This window comes from Podarcis muralis, chromosome 6, assembly GCF_964188315.1.
Source record: "Podarcis muralis chromosome 6, rPodMur119.hap1.1, whole genome shotgun sequence".
NCBI lineage: Eukaryota > Metazoa > Chordata > Lepidosauria > Squamata > Lacertidae > Podarcis > Podarcis muralis.
The window spans coordinates 52,362,511-52,380,742 of record NC_135660.1 but is presented as its reverse complement, the minus strand read 5'-3'; positions in this window follow the sequence as shown (position 1 = coordinate 52,380,742).

Below are 18,232 nucleotides of genomic sequence, written 5' to 3'. Positions count from 1 at the left end.
AGTAGGTTTCAGAGAAAGGCAGGCAGCATGCAGAATATCATTTTTGTATCTTTTTAGAAGGCTGATACTGTTTATCAATAATGAGTTATAGAGGGTGGTTTTGTTTTTTTGCTATAGTACCTAAACAGCTGATTCAATTGAAGGCATCACTTGGATCATTCTGGATTCTACTTGTTTCTGAAAACCACTCTTGCTTATCGCTCTGCCTGTGAACCATGGAGCTGACTTGCTGACTTGCGTGCCCTGTGACCCCCTCGCCCCCGATATATAATAAATAACCAGAAAGGAGAAGTGTAAGTGAGGCCTGGACAGGCCTTCTATTTAGTCCCCAGGCATGGACCCAAGTGACACCTGCTGGTACAGTTGGCCCCATGGAGGTCCTGCACAGTAGCCTGCCTGAGATTGGCCAATTTACAGTCAGGCTGTGATCTGACCAGGCCTCCCATCATGGGATTGTGAAGGGGGGATGGTGCCAAGCCACAATGTCACCTGCCCAATGAAGGGGTAAGCTGACTTATGGAAACAGACCATGTGCCTGATAAATCATTGATCTGTGATCTCGGTTTGAGGTAAAATTCATCTGAACTTGAATCAAGCCTGACTGACCCACCAAAAGCAGCCAGTCCCCCCAGCAGCCCCTGATTGCCCCCTTAGGCCCCAGAAAAAAGAGCCCATGTAGGTTGCTGATGGAGCTGGGAAGGAATTTTGCCATATATAGATAGTGTGTGTGTGTGTGTGTGTGTGTGTGTGTGTGTGTGTGTGTGTGTTGGGCATTTAACATGTCAGAAGATTTGACAATGTCATAACTTGTGATTGGTGACAAAGTGGGGGGGGGGGCTACCCACAAACTCTTGTGCTTCCAATAGTTGGGAACCATTCTTCACTGGAGAATGGCTACAAGACAGAGCCCAAAACTGGTAGCTATGGAAATCATGAGCAACTCATGACTTCCAGTTTCATTCCTAGTTTTCCCAGCAGGCCAGTTGGCCTGGTTTCCATCATCAGCAATGCAGCTATTGCTAACATCACAGTGTTACTGTACAATGTGTGCCAACGTTATGGAATCTGTATACAAACTCAATGAAGTTGGGATCCATTGTTGGTGTGTGTCTCCCTTTCTCCTTTGTACAAGAACATATTCAACAAATGTCTTCATGAAGACATCCAGAGGATGAAAAAATGTGAAAGCACTTTTGCTTTGCTTCTCCTACTTTATTATTTCAGACTTTGGATTTTGATTAAAACCATAGAATTTGGTTTGATTGCATGCAGCCTAAATGCAAATGTCTTTCACTCATTAAAGATAGATATTTTTAAAGAACAAAATGTAGTCTACAACAAGCCGGAAAGAACGATGCGGTTTGACCGTGGATTTAGTTGAGTAGAAGCCTGAAAATCCAGGGAATGGATTGATAGTAAGCAAAAATAAATAAATAAATGGAAGTACTATTCTTTCCTTTCCAATACGGCTTTACATGTGAACCTGCTCAACCAGACTTGCTGAAGTCGAAAAGAGAGCAGAATGCAAGCAGTAAGCCAAACAGGAAATTGCATGCCCAATTTTGCAATCCCTCATCATCCACAAAGTCTCTTGGAAGTCAATGCTGTTGAAGCCCGATGTAATCATTTTATTTACTCCCTTATTTTTCAATGAATATGAATGCTCTAAACCTAGCAACAATGCCAAGTTTCAGTTGTGCATGGTATCTGCAGTATATCCTTGAAGTAACAAAGCACCAGAGATTACTTCACGTGTACAGATTATGCATTATTTGTGAGGTTGTCACTTGCACTGCTCTTTCTTTTGCAAGTGAAAGCATAAAACCATGTGATTAGCCATGACACACTATGTGTTGGGTTTTACCCAGATAAACGTCAGATTTAGATAATCCTACAGAATCTACGCCACATACTCTTAGGAACATGACTCTCTGAAGTTTAAGAACAAAAGAGTTTTCTCCATTCCAAATTTTTACAGTGGTGCAGCAGCATTACAGGATCAGGCAAAAGTTTAAGAACTTTCTAAGGTTTGCACCCCAAATTACTGGAGATTAAGATAAGAGCAAGTGGATTATGTTCAGTATGGAAAACTCTATTGAGCCATTTGAGAATACCGGTTTCTTGCTGTACTCATCTCAATGACAGCACATTACAGACTCAAGTGAAGAAAATATATTTATACCATGTTGGTTGAGACATCTGGATGAGCTGCTAGTAAAAAAAAAAGAACTGTGCTAGTGAAATGTGGGTTTTTAGTATTCATTGATAATATATTAATAACTGATGAGCTATTCATCATAAGTGCTTACTGTTTAAAAAAATCATTTTAATAGGCACCCCAGCATATCTACTGGTGAAACTTCTACTTCTTCCACCCAAGAGGTGAAACCAAGCTGATGTCCAAAGTGATGGTCCAGTAGATGAATCAGCTCTCACCCTAGTGAGGTTTGCTTAGAAGATATATTACTGTATCTGCATATATGAAAAATATGAAATAGTTAATATGCAGCCTGAACATTATACTCAAATTTTGGAGTTTCCAGGTCATTCAGAAACAAATTTTTGTTTCTAGGTCATTCAGCTACAACTGGATTATTGATCCTTCAAACTGAAGATACCAGCAGACATTGGTATGCTTTTTGGCTCTAGCAATCTGCCAGGTATTGGAAAGACTATTTTAATCCACCCAGTTTAGGAAGGAAATGTGAGAGTAGAACAAAGAACGCCATTTCGTCCTTTGCCTTATACATCCAGCACTTTCTGATGACCCAGAATTTCTTTTCATTTACTTTTGACCAGTTGATCATTTAACCAGTCAAATTCTATATTTTAATTTTGTTTTCAAACTGATTCCCCCCACCCCCCACTGGAATAGGTTTTCTCGTCTGCTCCACAATATGTGTAACTCAGATTTCTAGATGTTTATTAGTACTTTTAACATCATTCATTTAATGTTTGCTGACATTTTCTCTTTGTGCTATTTCTATTGTTCAAACATTGAATTTTGTTTTAAATGTAAAAATTGCATTTAGAGGAGCAGGGGGATGATGAATTTATTTAGAATGCTTTGTAATGATTTTAAAAGAAAAATAAGACCAATTATAATTCAGGCATAAGAAAGTGAGTTCTCAACATTTTCATTTGTTATGATTACACATTCAATCCCATAGCGATTTTACAGCAAAGCAAGCTGAATGTGGTTCTGACAATATGCAAAGGAGCTTGAGTTTAATGCATGCTGGACTAGTGGACTGGAATGAACTGGACTGTGAATCCCACTCCCCCACTTTAAACTTAATCTCGAGTTATCAAATGTCCTAAAATATTAGGACTCCCTTTCCCATAGCTATATTGAGGGTTATTCAAAATTTAATATGTGGGATATACAAATGTGAAATGAAATAATTGCTGCATTTGAATGCCATGTTAGACTGAATGGCACTTCAATCGTCTGATTTACCTAATGCTCTATATATCATACAGACAGAAGAAGCTGCTTTATATCGGCTCAGATCCTCAGCCCATCTAAATCAGCATTATTTACTCTGGCTGGCAGCAGTTTCAGGGAAAACGCATCACACAGCATTATTTGGCAATAAACTACAGGATAACATCATGTATACAGAGTCAAAAGACAGGGATAGGAGTGCGCTGGAACCAGAGTAATGTGTACACAAACTGGATGCAGATTTAGGGCGGTGCAGGCAGTTCCCATCCGGAGGGTGCTGAACTGAGGGGGACACAAAATAATAATAAATAAATAAGAAATAATTCTGTGAAAAAGCACTCCGGCTGAAAAACACAGTAAGACAGAACACAGCACGTGCATTAGTTTTCCTGATCCTGGTGATTGGTCCAGTTGTTCTGATTAAGGATGCATGCATCTGTCAATTTGGCAAACTGATCAGATGTGTGGACTACCCAGCCTCTTACCCATTTTGACTAACAGGCGTAAGTCAGCCACAGAGGTTTCATCCAAGAATTGGTCCCTGATCTCCCCATACCTCCAAGTGACGACTGCAGGCTTAGAATTGCAGCTGCTGTTTGCACGGCAAGACCCACAATATCAGTTGGCCTTGGTAAGTGGCAGTGGCAGGGGAAGGGGGATGCGGTAGGGGCAGCTTGCCCCTGGTGTCACCACTGGGGTGTGTGTGACAAAATGCCGGGCTGCACTCACTGCGGGGCCAGCAGCACACCCGAACCACGTGTCTCTCCTGAAAGAGACGCAGTGGCTTAGGCACACGCAGGTTCTGTGATGCCCAAACGGTCTGCCCACTGCCTCCCCTTCAGCTGTAGGGTGGCTGAGTGGGAGGAGGCAGGCATGCTGGCTCCTTGGAGATCCTGCAGAGTGTCCTGCCCCGGTTTGCCCCACCCCGCAGGCGGCTGGCCCCACCTGCCACCCTAGGTGCCTGATTGGCTTGCTCCACTGCTGGTAAGTGGCCTGGGAGGGGAGAAGGTACTGGCCTGATCAGCTCCTGCCCTCTTGAAGAAGGGTTGGACTTGCAACAATCAGCAGGTAAAACTTTTTGTGGCAAAGAGTTAAACATTAAAGGTAAAGGTACCCCTGCCCATACGGGCCAGTCGTGACCGACTCTGGGGTTGCGTGCTCATCTCGCTTAAGAGGCCGGGAGCCAGCGCTGTCCGAAGACACTTCCGGGTCACGTGGCCAGTGTGACGAAGCTGCTCTGGAGAGCCAGCATCAGCGCAGCGCACGGAAATGCCGTTTACCTTCCTGCTATAAAGCGGTACCTATTTATCTACTTGCACTTAGGGGTGCTTTCGAACTGCTAGGTGGGCAGGAGCTGGGACCGAACGACGGGAGCTCACCGTCAACCATACGATCGGCAAGTCCTAGGCACTGAGGTTTTACCCACAGTGCCACCCGCGTCCCCTAGTTAAACATTATTACCACCTAATTAATTGCTGCAGATCTAATGAAGGCTGATCGCCGAAGAATTGGTGCTTTTGAATTATGGTGCTGGAGGAGACTCTTGAAAGTCCCATGGACTGCAAGAAGATCAGACCTATCCATTCTGAAGGAAATCAGCGCTGAGTGCTCACTGGAAGGACAGATCCTGAAGCTGAGGCTCCAATACTTTGGCCACCTCATGAGAAGAGAAGACTCCCTGGAAAAGACCCTGATGTTGGGAAAGATGGAGGGCACAAGAAGTAGGGGATGACAGAGGACGAGATGGTTGGACAGTGTTCTCAAAGCTACCAGCATGAGTTTGACCAAACTGCGGGAGGCAGTGGAAGACAGAAGTGCCTGGCATGCTCTGGTCCATGGGGTCACGAAGAGTGGGACACAACTAAATGACAACAACAATGTTAAAAGTTCAGCATTGGAGGTGACTGCTTTGAGCCCACCCCCACCCCCCGTATTACTGCAGTGCAGCTGTATTATTAATTATTGTTATTCCCTTCTCTCCTCTGAACAGAACCTTTAAAGAGTCCACATTTGGGGAAGATGAATACTTTCTCCCATGGCTGCTGTTGAGACTCAGACGGCTGCAATGAAGAGTTTAAAACAAAAACACCCCCCCCCCCAGTGATTCCACATCCTTAAGATGGAATTTTCCTAAGATGTGAAATGTGACAGGCATGGCTTTTCATTCTCAGGGACCCTCGGTTTATTCTTTTCAAAAAAGAAAAAGAAAAGAAAGAAGCTTACCTCTTTTGAGGTTGGATTACGCTCCTTGAAAGCATAATCTGTATCAAGTAGTAGTGTGTGGGCACATCATCCTCAGAGAAGCAACCAGGACAATTTTTTTAAAAAGTCATAGAGGAAACCGCATATGGATCTGTTCCCAATGATGATCTCATTCATAGTTTTAAAAAGTGAATTTAGCTAATGTGCATGATGTTAAATGATGCCAGAAAGACTCTCAAACTTTGTGCCATGCAACTCTGTACATTAAGAAAAAAACAGCTTGAACCTCCTTAAGGTTACAGTAGCCATCTCTCAACCCAAATCTAGGAACAGAAAGATAAACGTGAGAAAGATTATAATAGTATTAGTGTGCCCAGGTTGAAATCTTGCTGAGCCATGATGACTTGGACTTGTAGTGACTGTTTCTTGGCCTGACTTTCGGTTATATCTCCTTGAGCCTTGAAAACATAAATTGTATCAAGCTACACTGAATGATACTGCTACATACCCAGTCTGGGTTTGGAACAGTTGCAAAATGTGTGGTAAAGTCTACAAAACTGTAATGCACATTTTAGATGTGTATTCTAAAGTAGTATCATTATGCTTTCTGTGTTCAGTACTACTGTTTTATGTATGAACACCAGGGAGGTGTTCATACATAATGTCTCTGAAATCTACAGATTTCCTTTTGATTCCCATATACTGTAGCTATTACAGAATTTTCCAATGCAAGCGTAAGAGGATTTCGAAGGTTCACCACTAGTCACACAGAGTTTTTATAATTATTGCAACCATGACTATCTTCTATGATTAAGAACACTAAATATGATACCAGTTTTTATTGTGGAGTTAGAAGAAGCTGGTCAGCTACACTGCTGCATTCAAGGGTTCAACAGGAAGGGGCATGAGAACAAGAGCCATTGCCTTCTGAATGGCAATTCTTTCCCCCCCCCCCCAAAAAAAGTACACTATCCTTCTTTTCTTCTTCCTTATCTCCCACTCACGCTTTTGTTCACTTCAGTAATTGTGGGTCATCATGGCTACCCAAATTTGGCTGCTACTATTGGTAAAGTAAAACGGTTTAACTGCCAATACTCCCAGCTGCAAGTGTGCTATGGCTGATTGCTTCAGCCATCTGTAGAAAAGAAAACCTTAGCCAGTTCAGGAAGAAATTCATAGCTCTCAAGAAATAGCATTACATCTGGATAGTCAACAAGATCATAGCCAACATCTATCGGTGAAATTATGTCCGGGGGGTGGGAGTGGGGGAGTAGCCAAAGAATAAGTGCTGAATTTCTCAGATGACATTAGGAGCGGTTTTTAGGGATATAGGTGAGAAATGCATCATTTTTGAGTTTGTGTAATTAAGGCAAAGACCATTGTTCAAGTCCAGAGAAATAGTATAATGTGGACTAGAGAGTCATCAAGAAGTGTTGTCCCACTGAATTATTGAGATAGAAGGGACCCAATTCCTACTAAGCCATTAAACATATGAGGTAACCTATCTATCTCAGCCAAACCTACCTGACACAGATGTTGTGGTGATGAAATAGGAGGGGGCAGAGATCGATGCACATGAAAATGATGCATATTGGGGCAAACCACCAACAACAACCATATATGTTAATGCAGTCTGAGCTGGTGGTGATTGATCAGGACAGAGATCTTAGGATTGTGGTAGACAGCTTGAGGAAAATATTGGCCCACTGTGTGGCAGCTGTGAAAATGAATTCCATATTAGGAGACAGACTGAAAATGAAACTACCCATATCAGAATGCCTTTGTATAAATCTATGGCAGGAGTGTCAGCTCCTGGGGACCAAGTCCTTTTGGCGCGCCCCCAATATACAAATATCCATGTCCAAAAAGCACAGAGGCGAAGCACAGAGCTTTAAAATGTGTGTGGGCAGGTTTGTGGTGGAGAAGGTTACAAATGCCTAGAAGTCATGATGGCTACATTGTCAGCATTGGAGGCAGTGGTGCCTCAGAGGCTGGCAATCACCTGTGGGAAGAGTGCTGTTGTGTTCATGTCCTGATTATGGGTTTTTCCATAGGCATCTGGTTGGCCACTGTGGGAACAGCTTGCTGCAACAGATGGTAGATGGGTCTTTATTCTGATATACACTGCTTTGAACTCCTCCTCTGAGAAAATGGTGGGATATAAATGTTATTTATTGTTGGCATCCATCTGTCTCAAGAGACAATGAAAGAGTGTGCCGTCGGGGTTAAAGTCAAACTGTCGGACAGTTTCAATACCTGCTGTGGCTGCAAAGACTAATATGGGAGAGACGTGGTTTGTTGCAGCTGAGGCCGATGAACGCGCCCAGTTTTGTTGGTGCAGATGCACCATGGTGTCCATTCATAGATGAATCTTAACAAAGCAGGTATCTCTGTTCCATGAAGCTTCCTGATTTCCTGGAAGTGAAAATGTCAACCTTCCTCCTCCTCCTCTGTCTTTATTATACCCATGTTTCCACCACAAGGGCAAGATTCAAACCTGACATTAACAAGGCACAGGGTTTATTATGACAATGTGGTGGCTAGAACTTGCAGGGCCATTATTTCACTGCCTACTGTATTTTTTAATTTTCCTGTGATAGAAGAAACTATTCATTTTGGTGGGTTATGGGAGAAAGAGAGAGGGAGGGAGGGAGGGAGGGAGGGAGGGAGGGAGAGAGAGAGAGAGAGAGAGAGAGAGAGAGAGAGAGAGGGAGGGAGAGACTGGATTGTTCCAAAAATGTAAAGCAGGATCAGCAGTGAAAGATGTTGAAGTGGCAGCATTTCCCTGAGAAGCAGCCAACTTAGAAGTGGGATGTGAGATTAGTGTCATCAGGAGCTGCTGAAAGAGCTGCGGAGGCAGCTTCTGATGGGGCACTTTTCCTTTTAGTGCAGCCTGAGAAGAAGAAGAAGAAAAAGAGTGCAGCAGAATTGTTTAGAAAACTCCTTTTGAAATGTTTCCCATCTGTGTCCCTACAATATGGTTTTGCTCCTAAATCTTCTCTATATGTTCAAGTGACAGGAAGATTATTACATGCAAAATGTCCTCTCTCTCTCTCTCTCTTTTTTACACCACTGGGTGTTGTTATTAGGGCTGAAACATTAGTGGTGCAGTCCAATGCATGCCTACTTAGAAAGAAACCCCACCAAGTTCAAGAGGACTTACTTCCAAGTAAGGGTATAAAGAATTGCAGCCTTATCTAACAGCCTTGCCTCTGAGCCCACTTCCATTGGCTAATCTTGCAGGCAGACTAATTCAAATTATTCAGCCAGAAGGAGAGAGCTACAAGGTCTCCCTCTGCCTGGAAATCCTTGCTGTTGTGGCTACTGTGGTGGCCGGCTGGCTCCGTCCTGCCAAGCTACCCACTGATGAGGAAAGTGGTACTCTTTGGGCCTGTTCTGGGCAGTCCCTCAGCTCTCTCAAGCTGTTTTTGCAGAAGATGCTGGGTGATGCCGTGGGCAGGGGATAGTGGCAAAAAAATGCCTCCCATCCTCTTCCTTTAGCAGATGCCTCTGCTGAATCAAAAGCACTTTCATGAATGCAAAAGCATAACAGGATGACACCCAACAATCTCATGTTCTGCAACAGCCTATGTTTTTGTTCCTTTCCCATTTGTGTTTAACATTTAAAGCTCAATTAATCAATCCGCAAAGCATACAGCTATCTTCCAATACACTATAAAAATACCAGGAAGAGTTCACGGTGTTGGCCTTTGAACATTTATGGCCAAGTGTGTGATTACCTGGAAAGTCTCATTCATAATGAGCTCCTCTGACACTTAGAAAGCATTTGTACAGCATCATAAGAAATGTGCAATACTTTCTCTTTTACTAAGTAATTATTAATGCATAGTTTCTTTCAAAGGATCAAGGAGTTACATTCCTTCTTTTTCCTTTAGATGATATAGACCAAGGTTTAATTATGTTCACCAATTCTTGATAATCACTATCTGCCTTGGAATGCACATATTCAAAGGGGAGGAGTGAAATAATCCAAATGTATTCTTATGAAAAGAAAAGGAGCTTTCCCCCTTGCTGAAGAACTGGAGTGATTTTAAATAGTCTTGCATGTTAAAAACATGTTTCTTTTATGACTGCATTCAGTCCAATCTGCAACTGAACGCCACATATGCTCTCCTCATGCTACTATAAGGAATTATCGAGGCAGACATTTTAAAGTTCAGCTACTCAAGTTAAGTCAATCCCACTACATTCCCACCTCACTTCTTGATGAACTGTTTACTGAGCATTCATCCCAATTTGTTTGAGGGGAGATTATCCAGTCTAGTCAAGCAAATGTTGCCCAACACTTTCATGTAGGCATTTGGAGGTCCAACATGCTGGTAAAGTTTAAGGTGGCCCCCAAAATCCATCCTCCATCAAAAACAAAGCCATGTCCCCACACCCATAATATTCTTAGGTGTGTTCCTTCTCCATTCTTCAGTGAGTGACTGCAAGTGAGAAAACAGAAGAAGGTTCTCCTTTTCCTTCCACTCTGCAAACACACACACACACACACACACACACACCCTTCCACAGATCATAGAATCATAGAAACATAGAGTTGGAAAGGACCCAAAAGTCATCTAGTCCTGCAATTTACGAATCTCAGCTAAAGCATCTATGACAGATGGCCATCCAACCTCTGCTTGAAAACTTCCAAGGAAGGAGATCACACAGATCCTTCTGGCGCCACCTTAACTGAAGAGGATGCAAACAGTAGCAGCAAGCCCAACGACCAGGCATAAGCTGATTGGCTTTGCATTTTGCTTTGCTTCTCAGATTTTCCCAAGATCGAAGAAATCTTAATCCATGCTACAAAAATGAAGGGTGGGTTCTGCTTGAGGGTAACATCATGTGAACGGTGCCTAGAGATCTTAAACTCAAACATCCTCAAACTCAAACAGTATAGCCCAGTGTGGACAAACCCTTAGGAGCTTCAAAAGAGGAATCAATGAATTTATGGAGGAGAAAGCTTTTGATGGCTGCTTGTCAGGGTGATGATACACTACGTCTAGGATCAGAGGAAGCATGCCTATGGATATCAAATGCTAGTCCACAGAAGCAAGAGTGGACTACTACCCTCATGTGCTGCTTTTGAACTTTCCAAGGCTATCTGGTTTGCGCTGTGAAAATTAGATCTGGCAGGGTTCTTCTTAACAGCATTCCAGCACTGTACCCTGCCAGAATGTGGTTGGGACCTTCCATGCCTGAATGTTCCTCATTAAAAACAACAATCTATGTGCAACATAAACTAGCCAATCAAGGAGAAAGCTAGGGTCCCTCACACTGCATATGGGGAGTTATTGTTTGTGTATGTTACTATGTTATGTATTTTTGTGTTTGTACATTTGGACTGCCCTGTGGTCCTTGGATGCAGGGCAGTATAGAAATGAAATGAATAAATTTCTAAGCAGAGAGGTTTGGATCAACAAGGATGTTTTAGTGGGCCCAAGACATGGTCTGAAGGTACCTCCAGGTATAGGGTGGTATATAAATTCAATTAATAATAATAATAATAATACATGATGCAGCGATCTTGCTGAAACTTAGCAAGTTTTTTGTCTGGTTAAAGCCTAGATGAGTATCTAGAAACTCAGGGTTTGCCACCATGATCTTTGTCATGGAAGTACAGATAGGTAATGGATAAATGAGGGCTATATTAGTTCAAAGCAGTGTTTGAAGTACAGTGGTACCTCGGGTTACATACGCTTCAGGTTACATACGCTTCAGGTTACATACGCTTCAGGTTACAGACTCCACTAACCCAGAAATAGAGCTTCAGGTTAAGAACTTTGCTTCAGGATGAGAACAGAAATTGTGCTCCGGCAGCGCGGCAGCAGCGGGAGGCCCCATTAGCTAAAGTGGTGCTTCAGATTAAGAACAGTTTCAGGTTAAGTACGGACCTCTGGAACGAATTAAGTACTTAACCCAAGGTACCACTGTATTAGGCACCAAAAATATGAAAGACCGCCTCCACTCCTACTGACTCTTTTGGGTGTTAAGATCAGCAGAGGGGACCTTCTTGCTAGTTCAACCACCCTCAGATGTTTGGGGAGGGATGACTCAGGAGAGAGCATTTTCTGTGGCAGTCCATAAACCATGGAATTCCTTCCCCACATCTGGCATCTTCACTGTATAGTTTTTGTCTTGTGCTGAAGGCAAACCTTTTCAGTATGACCTTTGACAGCTTCTTCTTCTGATTTTAAATTATTTTAACTGATTTTAGTATTGCATTTTTATATTGTTGCAACCTGACCCAAGACCGTAACAGTGAAAGGTAACAGTGAAGGTTAAGAAATCAAATAAATACAATAAATAGATTCATATCCAAGGTTTCTTGCCAGCATATGGTACAGAAAAATAACAAAAAAGAAAAGAAAAAAAGTGTAGATAATATTGTGTGAGGATTTGAGAACTGATAGTTTTGTTTCTGAACATGACAACATTGTCCTCATATTGGACAATTTATTCATGCAGCTAGAAAATTAATCCATCAAGTCAAAATAAATGTTAACTCTATGGTGGGTCATTAGTGAGCAATCTAGTGCTGACAGAGTCCATGGAAATAACTCACTCACAAGGCCTTCCCCATTCACTTCAGAGGAGAGAGTTAGCCTATGAAACTGAATGGGGGACACCATAGTTGAATATGGTGACAAAAATCAGAGTTTAAATACGTTAACCAACTATCACTGCAAATGTATATATGTATGTATGTATGTATGTATGTATGCATATGTGTGTGTGTGTGTTTACTTACATTTAGTATTGCCAAGCTCCTTAAACAATTTAGAGTTAGGTATCTAAAGAGAAGGTTGGGATATGAGATTTGTTTTTCATTCAAACTTACCTAATTTGCACTTTCAGAAACCATGCAAGACTTGAAACACAACCATCTTTTAAAATTCGCACTTCTCCAAATTTTGCAGTGCTGTGCTCCAGCCAAGTAATGTGTGTACAAAAATGCATGTACCAGTGAAATTTGTGCAGAGAAAGTCACATATTAGTGACATCAACATACAAAAATGCATTACATTAAGGACCAATTGCTTTCTAGAAATGTGTATGTTAGGCAAAATTGCATACAAATGTGCATTTAAGGAGAAATTCACACTGAGATACCTGTGTGCTTTCATGAAGACTTCAGAAATACATATTTGCAAACTGATGTGGAAATGTGGAGAACTGAACCTAAGATTGAAAAAAAGTAGAAACACTGAAAAACTGAAATTTGCATATTTGCCCATCCTCAGCCATGGCCAATGTACGGTACTTTTGTGAAGGAAAGGTGTATGCTCAGCCTCACATTCACCTCTACATGGTGCTGTTCCTGTTGGGATAAGCTACAGATTTTTTTTCTAGATGAAAGGAATTTAAAATAATGCAAATACCTCTGTTTGTCTGAGTTTTCTTTTAGGGGAAATATGTTGCAGTGGGGGGAGATCTAATATAATTGTTATATACTCATAAAAATGAGCTCAGCTTTAAACAGTCGTCTAACCCATTTTGTTCTAACATCTAGCAAACTCCAAGAAAATCTCTTTTTACACAATCTTTTGGATATGTCATTTGCCATTTATATTTGATGGCCTTAAGGGGGAAAAGTTATGAAAAGGTATTAATGCAAGTAGATAATAAAGCTGCATTCTATAAATCTATAGCAGCTTAGAGTAATCATTAAAGCATGCAAAACTCTTTCATCTATTCAAAAATATGCAGTGCACAGAAAGCCTGCTAAGGTGCATGACAAGTCAGAGTTAAATATATATTAATAAATGAATTAGCTTCATAAATAATAGCCATAATGACATTTTAGGAGACAATAAGTCTGAGGATTGTCAGAAAATGGTTGATGTATGAGCTTCACGTCTCAGTGATTCTTCAAAATGAATAGGCTTTGTGGAGATAGTTCAGACCCGCGACCAGCCTATTTCCTTGAATAATTTACTTGTTGTCAATTTGTACAGCCACATTACACATGCAAATTGTGTTGCCTATGCAAACACCACTTTGAGATGATAAAAACAAATTTACGAAGGCTATAGAGGAAGGATTTATTTCACTTTCTCGCCCAGGTCAAGCAATACATGTATCTGACGATTGTGTGTACCCAATTTTGTTGTAATTATATCAGCAAATTATTCTTTATAATCTTATTATTTTTAGCAGTCTCCTTGTGCTTGGGATAATTAGCTTTCTTCACTCAGTGTAAAAACAATTCAACTTGCCAGCGAGGCAGGGCACAGCTCCATTATCTGTTTTGGGTTTAAATTTATTCCCTATATTCTTGGACACTTTGTGTAAATTAAAAATTTCATAGTCCCTAATACTGTACACGCTGTTCATTCAGTGATGAATTAAGGTCCCTAAACCTCTACGTTTGCTATTAGATATCTCACCCACTTTATATGTTAATCTGTGCTAATGAATTCCACAACCCCTAGCCACAGCGAGATGACTAAAATTATTACCACTTACAGAGATATGCCTTTTTCATTTAAAGTTCAATTCAAATTGCTCCCATAAACAGTCTGCCACACAAAGATACCTCCTTTAAAGGAGAGTTACTTACCTGTAAGTAGAGTCTTCTGAAGGTAGCATTATCTTTGGATACACATTCCAAAATCACGTGACCTCTGGCTTCATAGCATGGGAAAACGTTGCTCTGAGCTCGGGAGACACACTTGCCAACTTGTGGAAACCCAAATGGAGATTTCGACTCCTCCCCTTGACCTTGGATTCCCCTCCCCCTGCCTTCACTACTTGACCTGCGATGAAAGGACAGCCGTTTTTGCATTAATGAGGATAACATCCTAAAAGCATGGCAGAAGCAACAACCTGAAGATGCTGCCCACTGACACGCTTGGAAGCAGAATAGTCGGAATCAGTGTTTAACAGCCGGCTTTTTTCGTCCTATTCTGCAGATTCCAATGTTGGCTTCTCCTTTGAGGTCTGTTTGAAAGACATCAGCTCACCTACCTAACTGTTCAGATGGACCACTTTTATCTTAACTGTTTTGCAAAGTTTACTTTATCAATGGCACAGCCATGTTGCATTTTTTTTTAAAGACCCAAGAGCTGAGGTTGCCAGATCAAATCAAAGAACTCAGTCCCTTCTTTAATACCTGATCCACACCCTGGCTGGTCAGGGTTGTATTGTGAAGTGTTTGGATTTGATTTGACAAGTTATTTTCTTAGATAGCCTTAGACCCCAGGAACATTGGTTAGGGGGCTTTAGTGAAGGTGAAACTGAATGGAAATAGCAGATTTCAAAATGAGAAATGCACTTTATTACCCTAAAAGTGCACAGTCTATTATGTGAATATGATTGAGAGCATGATAAATTTCAGATTGAGCTCAGGAAAAAAGTTGTTTTCTAGTTTGGGGTTGGGGTGGGGTAACTTGCATTAGCTAATCCTATTCCAAATCAAGACAAAGAGAGCTAAACAAAGTGGGAAGGGTTCAATGACTGTTATATAGGTATAATGCAGAAATTGAAAAAGAGTTCTGGGTATTTAAATGCCATAGTAAGAAGGGCTCTACCAATGCCTTTTTGGTAGGAAAAGCAAAGCAAAAATTTAACCCCCTCTTGTTCGTCCATAATTCACCCATGAAAACAGCATGAAAGAATTGTTTGCTGAAATACCCACTCCGATTTCATCACATGGTATGAGGTATGAGGCTGAGGCTGGTGGGGCACTACCCCATTTACACTAATAGACAGCCTCCACATTATATGCTTAAATCCTGTGGTCCCCCAAAACATCTGGGCTGCTTCATCTGTACTAGTTGCAAGCCTTTGCTGATATCCCACTACTGTGCTGGCATTTTGGCTGTGATCTGTTCCTGCTGCCAATATGAGGTTTTTTTTGGCAGAGGGAGAGAAAAGTTGCTAAATGAATGGAAAAGCTTTCATTGCTAGCAACATAGGGAATGAAATATGAAGATCCCTGACAGTACAGTGATGAAAATGGTGGCTACTTACTTGGTCATCGTCTGATCTTCCTCAAGGTCTGCACCGCAATTTGTGGAATAGCACTGACAAACCAAGGAATGGATCTTATTACCAGCGTAACCAGTCTTGGCATATGGCTATAAATATACTGTGTTTTGTGTTGTGCAATTTTTGCACTTAACAGTACTCCCTATGACCTAAATGATTTTAGAATCCCATTACATTGCAGAAACTTCACTTTCCCTAAAAGCATAAAGTCTCTTTATCTATCTATTAAATGTTGATTTGAAAGTTATTGTTTCAAAGGATTAATACAAATGTCTAAAAAGTAAGTGACATAGTAAAAGGGCAGTAACATTTTAAAGGTCATTTTATTGTCTTTGCATCTCTTTCTAAAATCATTAGTATTCGTTTTCAGCAGGGGTTTTTTTTTAACACGCACACCATCACGCTAGACAATTTCCCATTATGTTCACAAAAATGAATACAGGGTAGATACTATACTAACACAATGACTGTAATCTACTAATACAATAAGTTCTTCAAACTATGTTTAAACAAGAACTCTGTCCTTGATTATTTCAACTTATTTCCAAAACACTATCTAAAATGAAGAAAATTAATATTTCCCCCCCAGATTTTTGAGTGAAAGGAACTTTGGATTCATTCCTTGCCACCTACTGTCAAGAGCATCTAGTGATGAGTGGTTATTTAGTTAATTTATCTTAAATATACATTTTAACATCAGGATTATATAATTTGTCGCCTTTTGTGCAAATAAGTGCATATGTAAATTCCAAATAACATTTATTTCTATCTAACTGTGAAGTCACCAAGCACTGTTCCAGTCAACCCGTTGTCAAGAGAGAAATTGTTTAGTGTGAAGTTTTAAAGAAATCCAGAATATATCTGACCAAATTACCTGACTTTGTCAAGTTTGTTATAATATAACAAGTAAAATGAACTCAGCTGTGATCCTTATGATATCAGAACTGTTTTTGCTCAGATTATCAACATTTCTTTGTGGAACAAGAAACAGAGGGGAAAGATGGATGGGTAGGGATGGTCAAAATTCTCATATGATTTCAGAGGAACATATAATGGTGGAGAGAGGAGACTGAGCAGCCATGCTTCAGAAGCACTCTGCTTACCAGTCCTGTGGGTTGGATAACTACTGTGAATGAGACAGAAAGAATCAGAAGTTTTACAAGAACAACGAAGGTTACCTCCAGACTATTAAAGCTATCTCCAGGCATTGTTAGTGGGTGGTTCCCTAGACTGGATGGATGGGAGGTGGCCTGTTGAGGTACGTAGCTTGGGGTACTCCAGAATCCTTTGCTGTCACTTGAGGCTCAGATGGCCTCAGTGGTGTGGAGTGCCTTCCATCACTTTTGACTGATGGCCCAGCTGCCCCCCTATCTGGACCATAGGCACCAATTCTATGGCGCCTTGGTCCCTTTGCCCCCTCCAATAAAATATTGAAGGGGGCTGGACCCCTCAATATTTTCTACAAGTTGGCACCTCCCTCTCTCCTCCCTTCCTTGGGCAGCCACCTCCCCCCAGCTGGGCACCACCCTCTTTTCCCAGATTGCCTCCTAGGTTTGGTACCATTTTCAGGTGTTTCTAAGCCAAGGCATGTGGGGAAAGGCAGGCAGGCAGGCAGTCTGAACAGTAGGAGAGGCGAGTGGTTGGCAGGTGAGGTAGGGAGGAGAGGCGAGTGAGCAGGCAGAAACTTCTTGAGCACAGGCAGGGGGTGAGAGGTGAGCAGGTGGGGGAAAGGGGGGAGGGAGACCTGCCCTTAGTTGCATGTGACGGAGGAAGGTGCTCTCTGCAGAAGTGCAGGGAGTGGGGAGAAGTGGGGGTGGGGGGCCCTGCTTCATCCACCTGCTTCGTCCACCTTTGAATCTCTCCCTGTCAGTCTGGTAGCATTCCTCTGCTCTGATACACCTACTAGCCAATAATTATTATTTTTATTATCTGCTGGAGATTTCATCAGATAAAAATGACAGGGATGGGACAAAGCCTGGATGTTTCGATTTCTCAGAAGATGTTAGGAAACTATCTTATGCCACTAGTCCATCTACATCAGCATTGTCTATATTGACTGGCAGTGGTTCCCAACAGGTATCTTTCCTAAGTGGAGATGCAAGAGATTGAACCTAGAACTCTTTGCATGAATATGTATTGTGTCATTGGGCAACAACCCGTCCATAAAGCACCAATATGACACATATGACAATATGACACAGCTGCAAATGAAGCAATTCTAGTTCCAGTTTAACACCATTGTCTGCATGACTGCCTTTTATTTTGTAGAACCATTTCCTTAGTTGTTCCCCCACCCAGTTTCCCCTTTGTTTTTGTTTTTTTGCCAAGCAGGCCAAATAGACATGATATGTTGTTGTTGTTGGTGGTGGCATCAGTCTGTCTTGAGAGACAATGGAGTGCACCTCTAGGGGTAAAGACAAACCACTGTGTTATCAGCACCGAAGTGACCTCTCTGGAGCACAAGCCTGGGCAGTGTGTGTGGAGGTCCTGGGCTGCCCAGACAATAAGATCCACTCTCAGCCTCACTGATGTGGTCCAAAGGAAAGCAGAGCAATACGTTTGGCAGTAGCTTGGCTGTAG